Raw genomic sequence first — 10,016 nt, forward strand, 5'->3', positions numbered from 1 at the left:
TCCCATACATCTTGTTTATTGCCTTACTTAAAATTAAGTGGATATTTTTAGAAAGTTTTATTTAATGAATATAAATTTCATAGATAGAGCTGTAGGGATATAGTGGTTCTTCCCCTCATATCCACCCTCCCACCCCTACTCCCTTCGCACCTCCTACTTCCTCTCCCATCCCATTCTTCATTAAGATTCATTTTAATTATCTTTATATACAGAAGATCAACTCTAAAATAAGTAAAGATTTCAACAGTTTGCACCCAAACAGACACACAAAGTATAAAGTATTGTTTGAAGACTAATTTTACCATTAATTCTCATAGTACAACTCAGTAAGGACAGAGGTCCTACATGGAGAGCAAGTGTACAGTGACTCCTGTTGTTGATTTAACAATTGACACTCTTATTTATGACATCAGTGGTCACCCAAAGCTCTTGTCATCAGCTGATGAGGCTAGGGAAGCCCTTTGAGTCCACAAACTTTGTCAGTATGTAGACAGGGCCATAAGCAAAATAGAAGTTCTCTCCTCCCTTCAGAGAAATGTACCTCCTTCTTTGATGGCCTCTTTTTTCCACTGGATCTCACTCACAGAGATCCTTCATGTAGGACATTTTTTGCCACAGTGTCTTGGTTTTCCATGCCTGAAATGCTCTCATGGGCTTTTTAGCCAGATCCAAATGCCTTAAAGACTGATTCTGAGGCCAGAGTGCTGTTTAGGGCATTTTTCATTCTATGAGTCTTCTGTGTGGCCTGCTTAATTAAGTGCATATTTTCTAGTGTAGCAACTTTATTCTCTGAACAAAATGTGTAATTATATTTGTGTGTGTGTGTTTAAATGATTGCCATAAGACTAAAGAAATACCTCAAAAAGTTCATGGAAAATTCATATTATGGAAAATTATGCATGGAATTTTTAAAAAATTAGTAACATCTGCAAAGTCCCTTTGGCCATGTAAGGTGGTTTTCACAGGTTCCAGGAATCATGATGTGAACATCTTTATTGAGTCCACTATCTAGCCTGCTATCGTCTGCCCTCTAGCCTCCAAAAATTCATGTATAACCCAAATGCAAATCCATTCACCCCACTCCCAAATCCCTCAAAGTATCAACCCTTTAAGGCAACAATTTGAAGTTCAAAATCTCATCTGAATATCTCTAGCCCAAAACTTCCAATTTCATCATCTATGTCACATTAGTTAATACATCACAAAGTCACTAACTATTGCCCATTCCAAGACAAAACTCTCAATCTGTAAATATGGACCCATTATGTGTTATGCTTGCAAAACACAAAGGCAGAGCAAGAAGAGGGTAATGTTTATTGTCATTTTTATTGAAAAATAGAGACAATGGAAGAAATGAGTCCCCAGTCTCACGTAATTGTGATTCCATTTTCCTAAGTATGTACAGACTGGGTTACATGTACAACCTTTCTCATCACCAGAGTTGATTAGGATCCTAAGGAAGCTTTTCTGGGCATTCTCTTTCCCTGCTTCTCTGTATTAGTCTTCTGATTGCTCTTCAATTTTGCTTATATTAGTGCTACCCAGCTTCTCATAGATGCTGTCCACCAAAACCTCCGTTTATGACAACACCCTTAGGAATGGAGTTCTCCACTCATTCCAAGTAAGAGCAATCTAAGAAAGAGTTACAGAATTCTTCCTCTTTATGGCAAGTCCTACACACTGAACAGAACCTCTGTGTCACCATGTGAGAGCTGGAGTCTGAGGTCTGATTTTCCAGGAGTAATATTTCCACTCTACAACTGATTATGGAGGCAGGTGTTGGCAGGCCTTTGTCTTCTTGGCTTGACCTGTTGACACAGAACCTCAACCTATTGAGTAAGCCGGATGGACAAGTGTTATCTGTATTTAGGGCCTCCGTAGTCTATGTCTGATGTGCTTGGGTAGAGTTTCTGCCATACAAATTAAGCCTGCATGGAAAGAAGATTCTCAGTCCTCTTGGACATAACTGCTTCTGCAAGATGGAGTGAGGAGGATAAAAATTTCTGGCTGCCTACGCCTCATAGGAAGATATTGCTTCCCAGGTCAAAAGTTAGAGATACAAAGAGCCTCAGCTTGGCCCCACACACTGGAATAGAGCCACAATGCCAGGCCAGACACTGAGGCAAGTTGGGGTTCAAATACTATACTTACTTTTCTTATTCTTACCTAAACTTAGTACATTTTCTTGAATGAATATTTCTCCTTTTGCTATGTACCCATAGGACAATTTTCAGAGATACAAGTAAGAGCTTTTTTCTTTTAATCATTTTTACCAGCACAGATTTTTACCCCTGGGGATAGTGATAACTATCATCATAAAGTCCTGCTCTCTAACCTTCTTAAGCTTCATATTCATCATCTGTAACATAGAGATTATTATGATAGTAGCTGTATGATGATTAACTCAGATGACGCTGAAGGGGATGAAAATATGACACTTTACATAACAGTTGTTTTGGGCTGAAGGTGGCTGATAAATAGCAGATAACAGAAAGCTCTCTGAGCTTCCCCTCTTCCTAAAAGCAGGACATGCATTTCCCTACTCATACCAAGAAGGAAGAATTAATATGGCATCATTAGAGATGAAAAGAGTGTCGAGAGAACTCTATATATGCAAAACATGACCAAATAACTTTTATCTTCTGTTAGTTTCCTCTATGTACTTACCTCTCAATAATTTACTGCCCCTAGAAGCCCAAACAACTGTTCTGCTGTCTTGTCACTTCTCTATAATGCACTACCCTTTGTTAATATGGTATATATGCCCCCTCCTGATCATGTATAACCACATGATTTGGTCTTTATGTCTTTTCTTTAAGGGATCCTTGCACATAAAAATCAAGATACTGACATAAAAAGGTTGATATGCTTTTTATCCTGTTAATCAATATTTTGTCAGTGTAACTCATCAGACTCAGCTGTTGAACATATGAGAATAGAGAAAAAGGATTCTCTTCCTCCCCTCCACTGCACATTTTCATTGACAGGGACATTCTAAACACTCAGAAAATAGTTATCTATAGCTAGAAACATTACTCAACTGGCTTCTTGTATTTTACAAAAAACTAAGATTCCCTCAACATAGAAACAGTATCAATTTGTTTTAGAGTTAAAAAATAATTGGGAATCTTTTCCTTAAGCTACAGAGTATTTCATGTGTGTAGATATTTGAGTTCCAACTTAAATTAAATAATGGACTCAATGAAATTTTATATAATTTCCTGCACAAAATTGTTTCTTATTTGATCTTGTTCTTCACACTCAGAGCTTACAAAATGACTGAAAATGGAACCACCTCTAATGAAAAAACAATTTCCCAAAATATAAGAACTGTTTCCTTTATGTGTCATGTAAATAAACTATAGTCTTAAAATACATTCCTGTCGAGAAACACAGTTGTTGAATTATATGCATCAATATTTTTGACAGAAAGACAAAATATTATAAAACAAAGAGAGAGTTCCATCTTCCTTCTTGGAATGCTGAAACTCTATTTGACCCTGGAAAAAAACTAAAAGGAAAACAATCAGTTATTTCAAAAGAAGATTAGCAGTGTAGTTTCTGGTGACTCACTTAGCAGTTGGACTTGCCCAAACTGGTTCTGGCTGTTCATTTTTAAACATTAGCCAGTCAAATCCACAGTAAGCTGATCTTGATGTCTAGTACAGACTAAGCCTGGTAAGTTTATATATATATATATATATATATATACACACATACATATATATATATAATCTGTCTATATGGATTTGTACTCATTCATCCAAAATTTCTCCCAAAAACTATTCTGTGTACTTGTATGTAAAATTTCCTTAGTAGAGTGAGTTGGAAACAGACTATTAAAGCATTGTTAAATCAGTTTTATAGAGCCAGCCTCAAGTTAAAACAATTTTCATGATGTTTCTGAGAAAATCTTCTTTAAAATATTTACTCATTTCACTGTGCACAATGCCTATCATTCCATTAAAATGTATGTTTATCTAACTCTAAAATAGTTTATCTTGCTTCTATTCAAATAATCATTAAAGAACCATACTAAGTTATGTTGAATTGTGTACAATTTAGTTTATTGTATTCTTTCTAATTATACAGTTTAGTGAGATAAGTCTCTGATCAATGACAAAAGAGGTTGAGAGCAAAGGAAGTAGTGTGAAAATGACAGGTTTTTTTGTTTTTGTTTTTTTTTGTGTGTGTGGGTTTTTTTTGACAGGCAGAGTGGACAGTGAGAGAGAGAGAGAGAGAGAGAAAGGTCTTCCTTTACTGTTGGTTCACCCCCCCAATGGCAGCTGCGGCCGGCGCACCACACTGATCCGAAGCCAGGAGCCAGGTGCTTCTCCTGGTCTCCCATTCGGGTGCAGGGCCCAAGCACTTGGGCCACCCTCCACTGCACTCCCTGGCCACAGCAGAGAGCTGGCCTGGAAGAGGGGCAACTGGGACAAAATCCAGCGCCCTGAATGGGACTAGAACCCGGTGTGCCGGCGCCGCAGGTGGAGGATTAGCCTAGTGAGCCGTGGTGCCAGCCTGAGTTTTTCAATACTGGAAAAATGGCACTAGGGGACAGTGGGTAGACCCCCCCCCCAAAAAAAAAAAAATAAGAGTAGTAGTAATCTCAAAAAAGGAGGAAGAGGAAAAAGATGAGGCTTGGGGTTGGGGAGGAGGAAGAGAAGCAGAAGAAGGAAGGAAGGGATGGAAGTAGGGAAGGAGGAAGAGGGAAAAAAATGTTCACTAAGAACTTCTATAATGGGCCTTATAATCCACAAATTTCTAATGGAATACATTCATTGAAATTCAGTTCTAAATGTCATAGTTTTTATGATTATTTCTTCTTTGACCCAAAAATTGTTAAGAATTTAGTCTGCTGAGATAGGCCTGGGACCTTTGTTTCCTTTTCATTTTATAAAATTATATTATTTTGATTTTAAATGCAATCTACATGCTATTGATTTCTTATTATGTGTTCAAATTTCTTCTGAACCTATGAGATGAATTATTTTCAAAACAATCTGTAAGTATTTAAAAGAATGTACATTCTCTATTCATTCTGAGTGCCTACATTGAAACCAATGGACCAAATTCTCAAACATGTTACTTAAATTTTCTTTATCATTACACTTTAGCTTAGTTTAAATCTATTGACTTTTGAGGAAGGTGTTAATTATCCAGATATAATTTCTTCCTGAAAGTCTGGCCATTTTCACTTTACATATTTTGAAGCCTTTTGTTACATGCCTTCAGACTGAGAAGTGTTTTGTCTTTCTGAAGCATTGTAAGTTATTATGATTTCATAGCCTCTTAAACCTAAGAATTATTTTCTTAAGGTCTGTTTTCTCTGGTATGTATATAACTAATCCTGATTAATTTTGATTATTATATCCTGATATCTCTTTTCTATCCCCATAGATTCAATCATGTTTTCAATTGAAGTTCTGTGCAACAATGTTTAAGGTTTTGTGTATCACTTCTCGGCCTTTTGGTTAAGATCAAGTGTAGGTTTTGTGTAATGTGTCAGTGAATAGGTTAGAAACACCATAGATACTGCTGGCCTTTCAAAACACTTCAACTTGAGAATCTTTATGTTTTAATTGCAAAATATTGCTCACATGCGTTATGATGATGTTACATGATCTATTTGGATTTATTTTTACCATAAAATACCATAGAATTTCAACTTTCCGTTTACCATACATTTTCTTTTCTTCCTTTTTCCACCTTTCTTGCCTTCTAACGGGCTGATGGTTTTTTTCTTCCTTTTTTTCCATAAATGGTTTAGAAATATATTCTATGTTTTCCATAATTATCATTAATAAATAACATATGTACTTGCATTACAGTATTTAAAGGTGATCGTGGGGTGGGTATTGTGTCACAGCAGGTTAAGCAGTGCTTGGGATGTCCACATCCCGTATTTAAGCACCACTAGTTATCTGCTTTCAATCCAAATTCAGGTAATGTGCCTGGGATGGCAGCAGATGTTGACTCTGGAAGTACAGTTATAAAACCGTATCAGTTGGTTACCTCTGGAGAAAGCAAAGAGCTATTGAATAAGCATGACAAGGAGAACATTTTTTGTTAAATACCTTTTCTGCAGTTTGAATTTTGGTTATATGTACATATATATAAATATATAAATTTTAAAAAGCAGTAATTTTTTTTAAAGTTAGTCAACACTTCTCAAAATAATTCAAGGAACTGAGAAAGCTTGGATTCCTGCTGTTCATGTGGGGGACTTGCATGAACTTCCAGGCTCCTGGCTTCAGCCTTGCCCAGCCCCATCTGTGTGGGCATTTAGGGAGTGACCCAGCAGATGGAAGATTTCTCTCTCTGTCTCTGTCTCTCCCTCTCTTGTGTCACTCTCCCTTTCAAGTAAACACATAAACAAATCTTGCCTAAAAATTAAAGGTAATCATTATACAAATTGGACTGTTAAATAATTTGTTATTTCAAACAATAGGTTGTTAGGTAGTCCTATAAGTGCTAAATTTAGGCAGCCCTATATGTACAGAACAATCATCAACTATGCAATTTAATAAGAAAATGCAAAGAACATTTATGTGTGTGTAATGTTACTATTTTTGTATATACTTATATACTCATAAAATTGTATATGCAAATAAATTAATATGTACAAAATATCTCTGGAAGTATGCCTATCAAACTGTCACAGTTCATTGCCTCAGGAGAAAGGAAACCATGACTTATTGAACAAGTATGAGGAGGACAACACTTTTCAGTGAGTATCCTTTGTACAGTTTGAATTTTATACTATATATGCATATATATACATATATAACATTTTCATAAGACAATAGTAATTTTTTAAGAATTAGTCAACACTTCTCCAAAATAACTCGAAAAACTTAGGAAGTTTTAAACCTAATTTTGTGGGCTTTTACATCCTTATTGATATCAAATGCTTCAGTTAGCTATTTCTGCTCAACTGACAACCAAAAACTCCCAGCAGCATTCGACAGTAAGCAGTCATCTCTCACACGTGTCTTTCGCTCGGCTATCCACATCTGGCAAGCAAGACCTGGCTGGACTGAACACCGGGTCCAAACTGTGCATTGTGTCCCTACCCGCTCTTGCTGTCTCCCATCTTCCCTGACCCAGTGGCTACCCAAAACGTACTCATCTCATTGCAAAAAGCAGGAAATCAGGAGCTAATGACACAGTTATGTACATTTCTCTATTAGCATCCCTTTGGCCAAAGCAAGTTACAAGTTCAAGTCCAACTTCCGTAAGTTAGAGAAGTATACTCGCATGAATATGGAGAGTACAGAGTGAGTGAATATTACTGAATAATGACAAGCCTGTATCATCTAGTGCTTTAGCTATTCTTTCCTTTGAAATGTTCTTCAAATTAGTCTCTTTGTAATACCTGGTATTTACTTTGAGTTGATAAGACTTCACCTTCTTTTGCCCAAATGTTGCTCCTTGCATTCCATTCTTTTTTATTTAGTTCAACTTCCCTCTTAGTAAAATAATTCTGTTAATGCATGATTATTTCCACAAGGGTCACGGGATGGTAAACACAGTTTCTAGAAATGAATCTTAAATGATAATTTAGCTAACTATAGAGTAGAAATGGATGAGATTTAGATACAACAAATGAATAGTTATTAGTATTAAAATAACTTGAATTTATAATCCACCAAGTCCTTTATACAAAGAATTAGGGAATGAATGGGCCCTAAAACATGACACTCTGATCAACTGTGTGGACATAGAAAATTTCTGAAAAGTATGAATTCTAACAATGGCAAAAAGTAGAACTGAATACAATATTGGACTAGGCCAAAGTTATCCATATGATATACTTGTCAGAAATTTTAAATTTCATATACGAGCTCTATTGTTTGAAACTTAGCTACAACTCAGACTCAGTAATGGACTATGGATGATGAGAGTGAGATTCCAGAAGTTCCTTTGCATATTGTAGAGAAAATAATTGAAAAGTTTAGGAAAACAGGAATGTCAAAAACACACATGGCATGTTTGCACTGCCATCTCCTATTGTGTCTCCCAGGAGGATCCAGAGTACTCTCTCCTTTTAAGACATAGAGAAATGCAAAAGAGAAAGCCACTAGCATCTTTAAATTCCTCTCAAAATATAAACTTTGTAGCCTGAAAAAAAAGGGGGAGAAATGCTATATCAGGCCTTCCTGATTTTAAAAGGTATGATGGGATCTTAAAGTGCCAAAGTCAAGTAGGAAAAATCACCTAACAGATAATAAAGATATAAATTAGCTCGTCAACACCAAACATTTGTATCTCATATTCTACTTTAAGTGGGGTTTTTAAAACAAAATAATGTCCCTGCTGCAACTACAATATACCCATCCATATGCACAGACAAAAATAACATTCTTGATCCTACCATGGATGTGCAAAATATATGAAAGGATATAGGAAGACAATTTGATGACTTACAACAGGAACTTAACTGGGACCTCTCTGTCACCCCAGAACTGGTCACTAAGACCTGAAATTCAAGAAAAAGACATTTTAAATAGCTTCACCAAATATAGTGGCAAATAACTGAATAGTTAGTGGTAAAGATAGTAGTAATAGTTGAGTGATCTATAGGAGCTAGATGCCCTGGGCAGTTGAACCAGCAAACCTCTCCTTCCAAACAGGCATCCCAGATGCACCATACCTCAACAGAAAACACAAGAGGAGTCAAGTATTGTCTCCCTCACCCTCTTAGGTAGAAAAAGACAATGGGACTGGAGGGACTCTACTCTTCTAAGACCAATAAGAGAAGACATCTCGGGAAAATCACTCATAAAAAGTAGAAGTACCTGACAGGAGGAAACAGTGGCATCTCATTCAGTTAAGCCAGTGGATTTGCTTTCTCCCCAGAGACAAGAAAAATAAAATTGGAAAATTCTAGTGGGACAAAGGGAGGCAGTGTGTCAGCCAACTCTTCCACCATTTATCATAAGACATGACTAAACATTCTGAAAGCCAAGAAACACAAATAGAAGACAGCCAGGTTTGAACTATCTTACCAGCACACAAGAAAACCTGCCTGGTGAGGGGAACATGAACAGAGAGTAGCCTTGGGATATAACCACAGGAGTTAAAGAGCAGTGGAAAAATACCTGTCCAAGATCTGTGCAGGGAGCTCCAAAAGAATGGAATCTTCTCCTAATGTTACTTAAGGATGGTAACGTTTTGACTGTTGATTGAAAGCCGCGATCCAAGAAAAAGAAAGTCTATTTAAATTAGTTTTTGTTTAGTTCCAAAGGTTCAGTTACTAGGTTACAAGTCCATAGAACGTTGAAAGTGGGTGAGTCAAGGAAGAAATAACTTCTGAAGGCTTGGAAAATGGTGACTTTCCAGGCCAAAGAAAGGAAGGGGGAGGACTAGCTTGGAGGAGGTTGGGAAAACTGGCGGGTTTAGTCTCAGACCCAGTGACTTTCAGGGGGTGCTGGGATTTCCAAATGTAAAGATCCAGAAAGTAACTGAAAATACAAGCAGGAAAAGGCAAAAAGGAGGGAAAGAGGGCAGGTACAGCCCTCCTCCGGCCCTCCTTCCGAACGATGATCCCCCAGTCCTGGATCCGAAAGGGAATTAATCCTCCACAGAGAGGGCACGCATTAAGAGCGCTCAGACCTCATCCAAGTCACAGTACAGGGTTCCTTTGTCCTTGAGGACACAGGAGAAAATTAAAATGTTTGAAGGTCACGTTAAAGTAATGATGGGATGATCAAAATAGGGTGGCCCCTGCTTGTTAGCTATTCTTATTACTTCATTAACAAAACAGTAAACTTTTACATTTGACGATAGGTGGTTTAAGTCCCTTCTACTTTCTATGAAAAGGACATGCCTTTCTTTTCAAGAAAGCCAGACTTTGTTGAAAGGTTCTGTCACTTAATAACTCCAGCTTTGCTATTTAAACAGCCTGGATTTGTCCTTAATGACCAGACAAGTGTCTGTCACTGTAAAATTGGGCAAGTCAAACTTTTAACTTTGGCAAAGTAAAAGTTAACTTTCTGAAAACCGTGCTTCAC

General features: G+C 37.1%; 1 long non-coding RNA gene across 3 annotated transcripts in view; it reads right to left on the bottom strand.

Annotated features, from left to right (window-relative positions):
- The window catches only part of LOC103348872 (uncharacterized), a 36,644-nt gene extending 27,385 nt beyond the window's left edge, over positions 1-9,259 (bottom strand). For all 3 annotated transcript variants that reach the window (XR_011387572.1, XR_011387571.1, XR_007920581.2), the window contains exons 1-2: positions 9,105-9,259; positions 8,431-8,482 (exon numbers count right to left, since the gene is read on the bottom strand). This is a non-coding gene — a long non-coding RNA (uncharacterized lncRNA). The remainder of the gene's footprint in view (positions 1-8,430; positions 8,483-9,104) is intronic.
- Between the last annotated feature and the right edge of the window lie 757 nt (positions 9,260-10,016).

This window comes from Oryctolagus cuniculus, chromosome 3, assembly GCF_964237555.1.
Source record: "Oryctolagus cuniculus chromosome 3, mOryCun1.1, whole genome shotgun sequence".
NCBI classification, from domain to species: Eukaryota; Metazoa; Chordata; class Mammalia; order Lagomorpha; family Leporidae; genus Oryctolagus; species Oryctolagus cuniculus.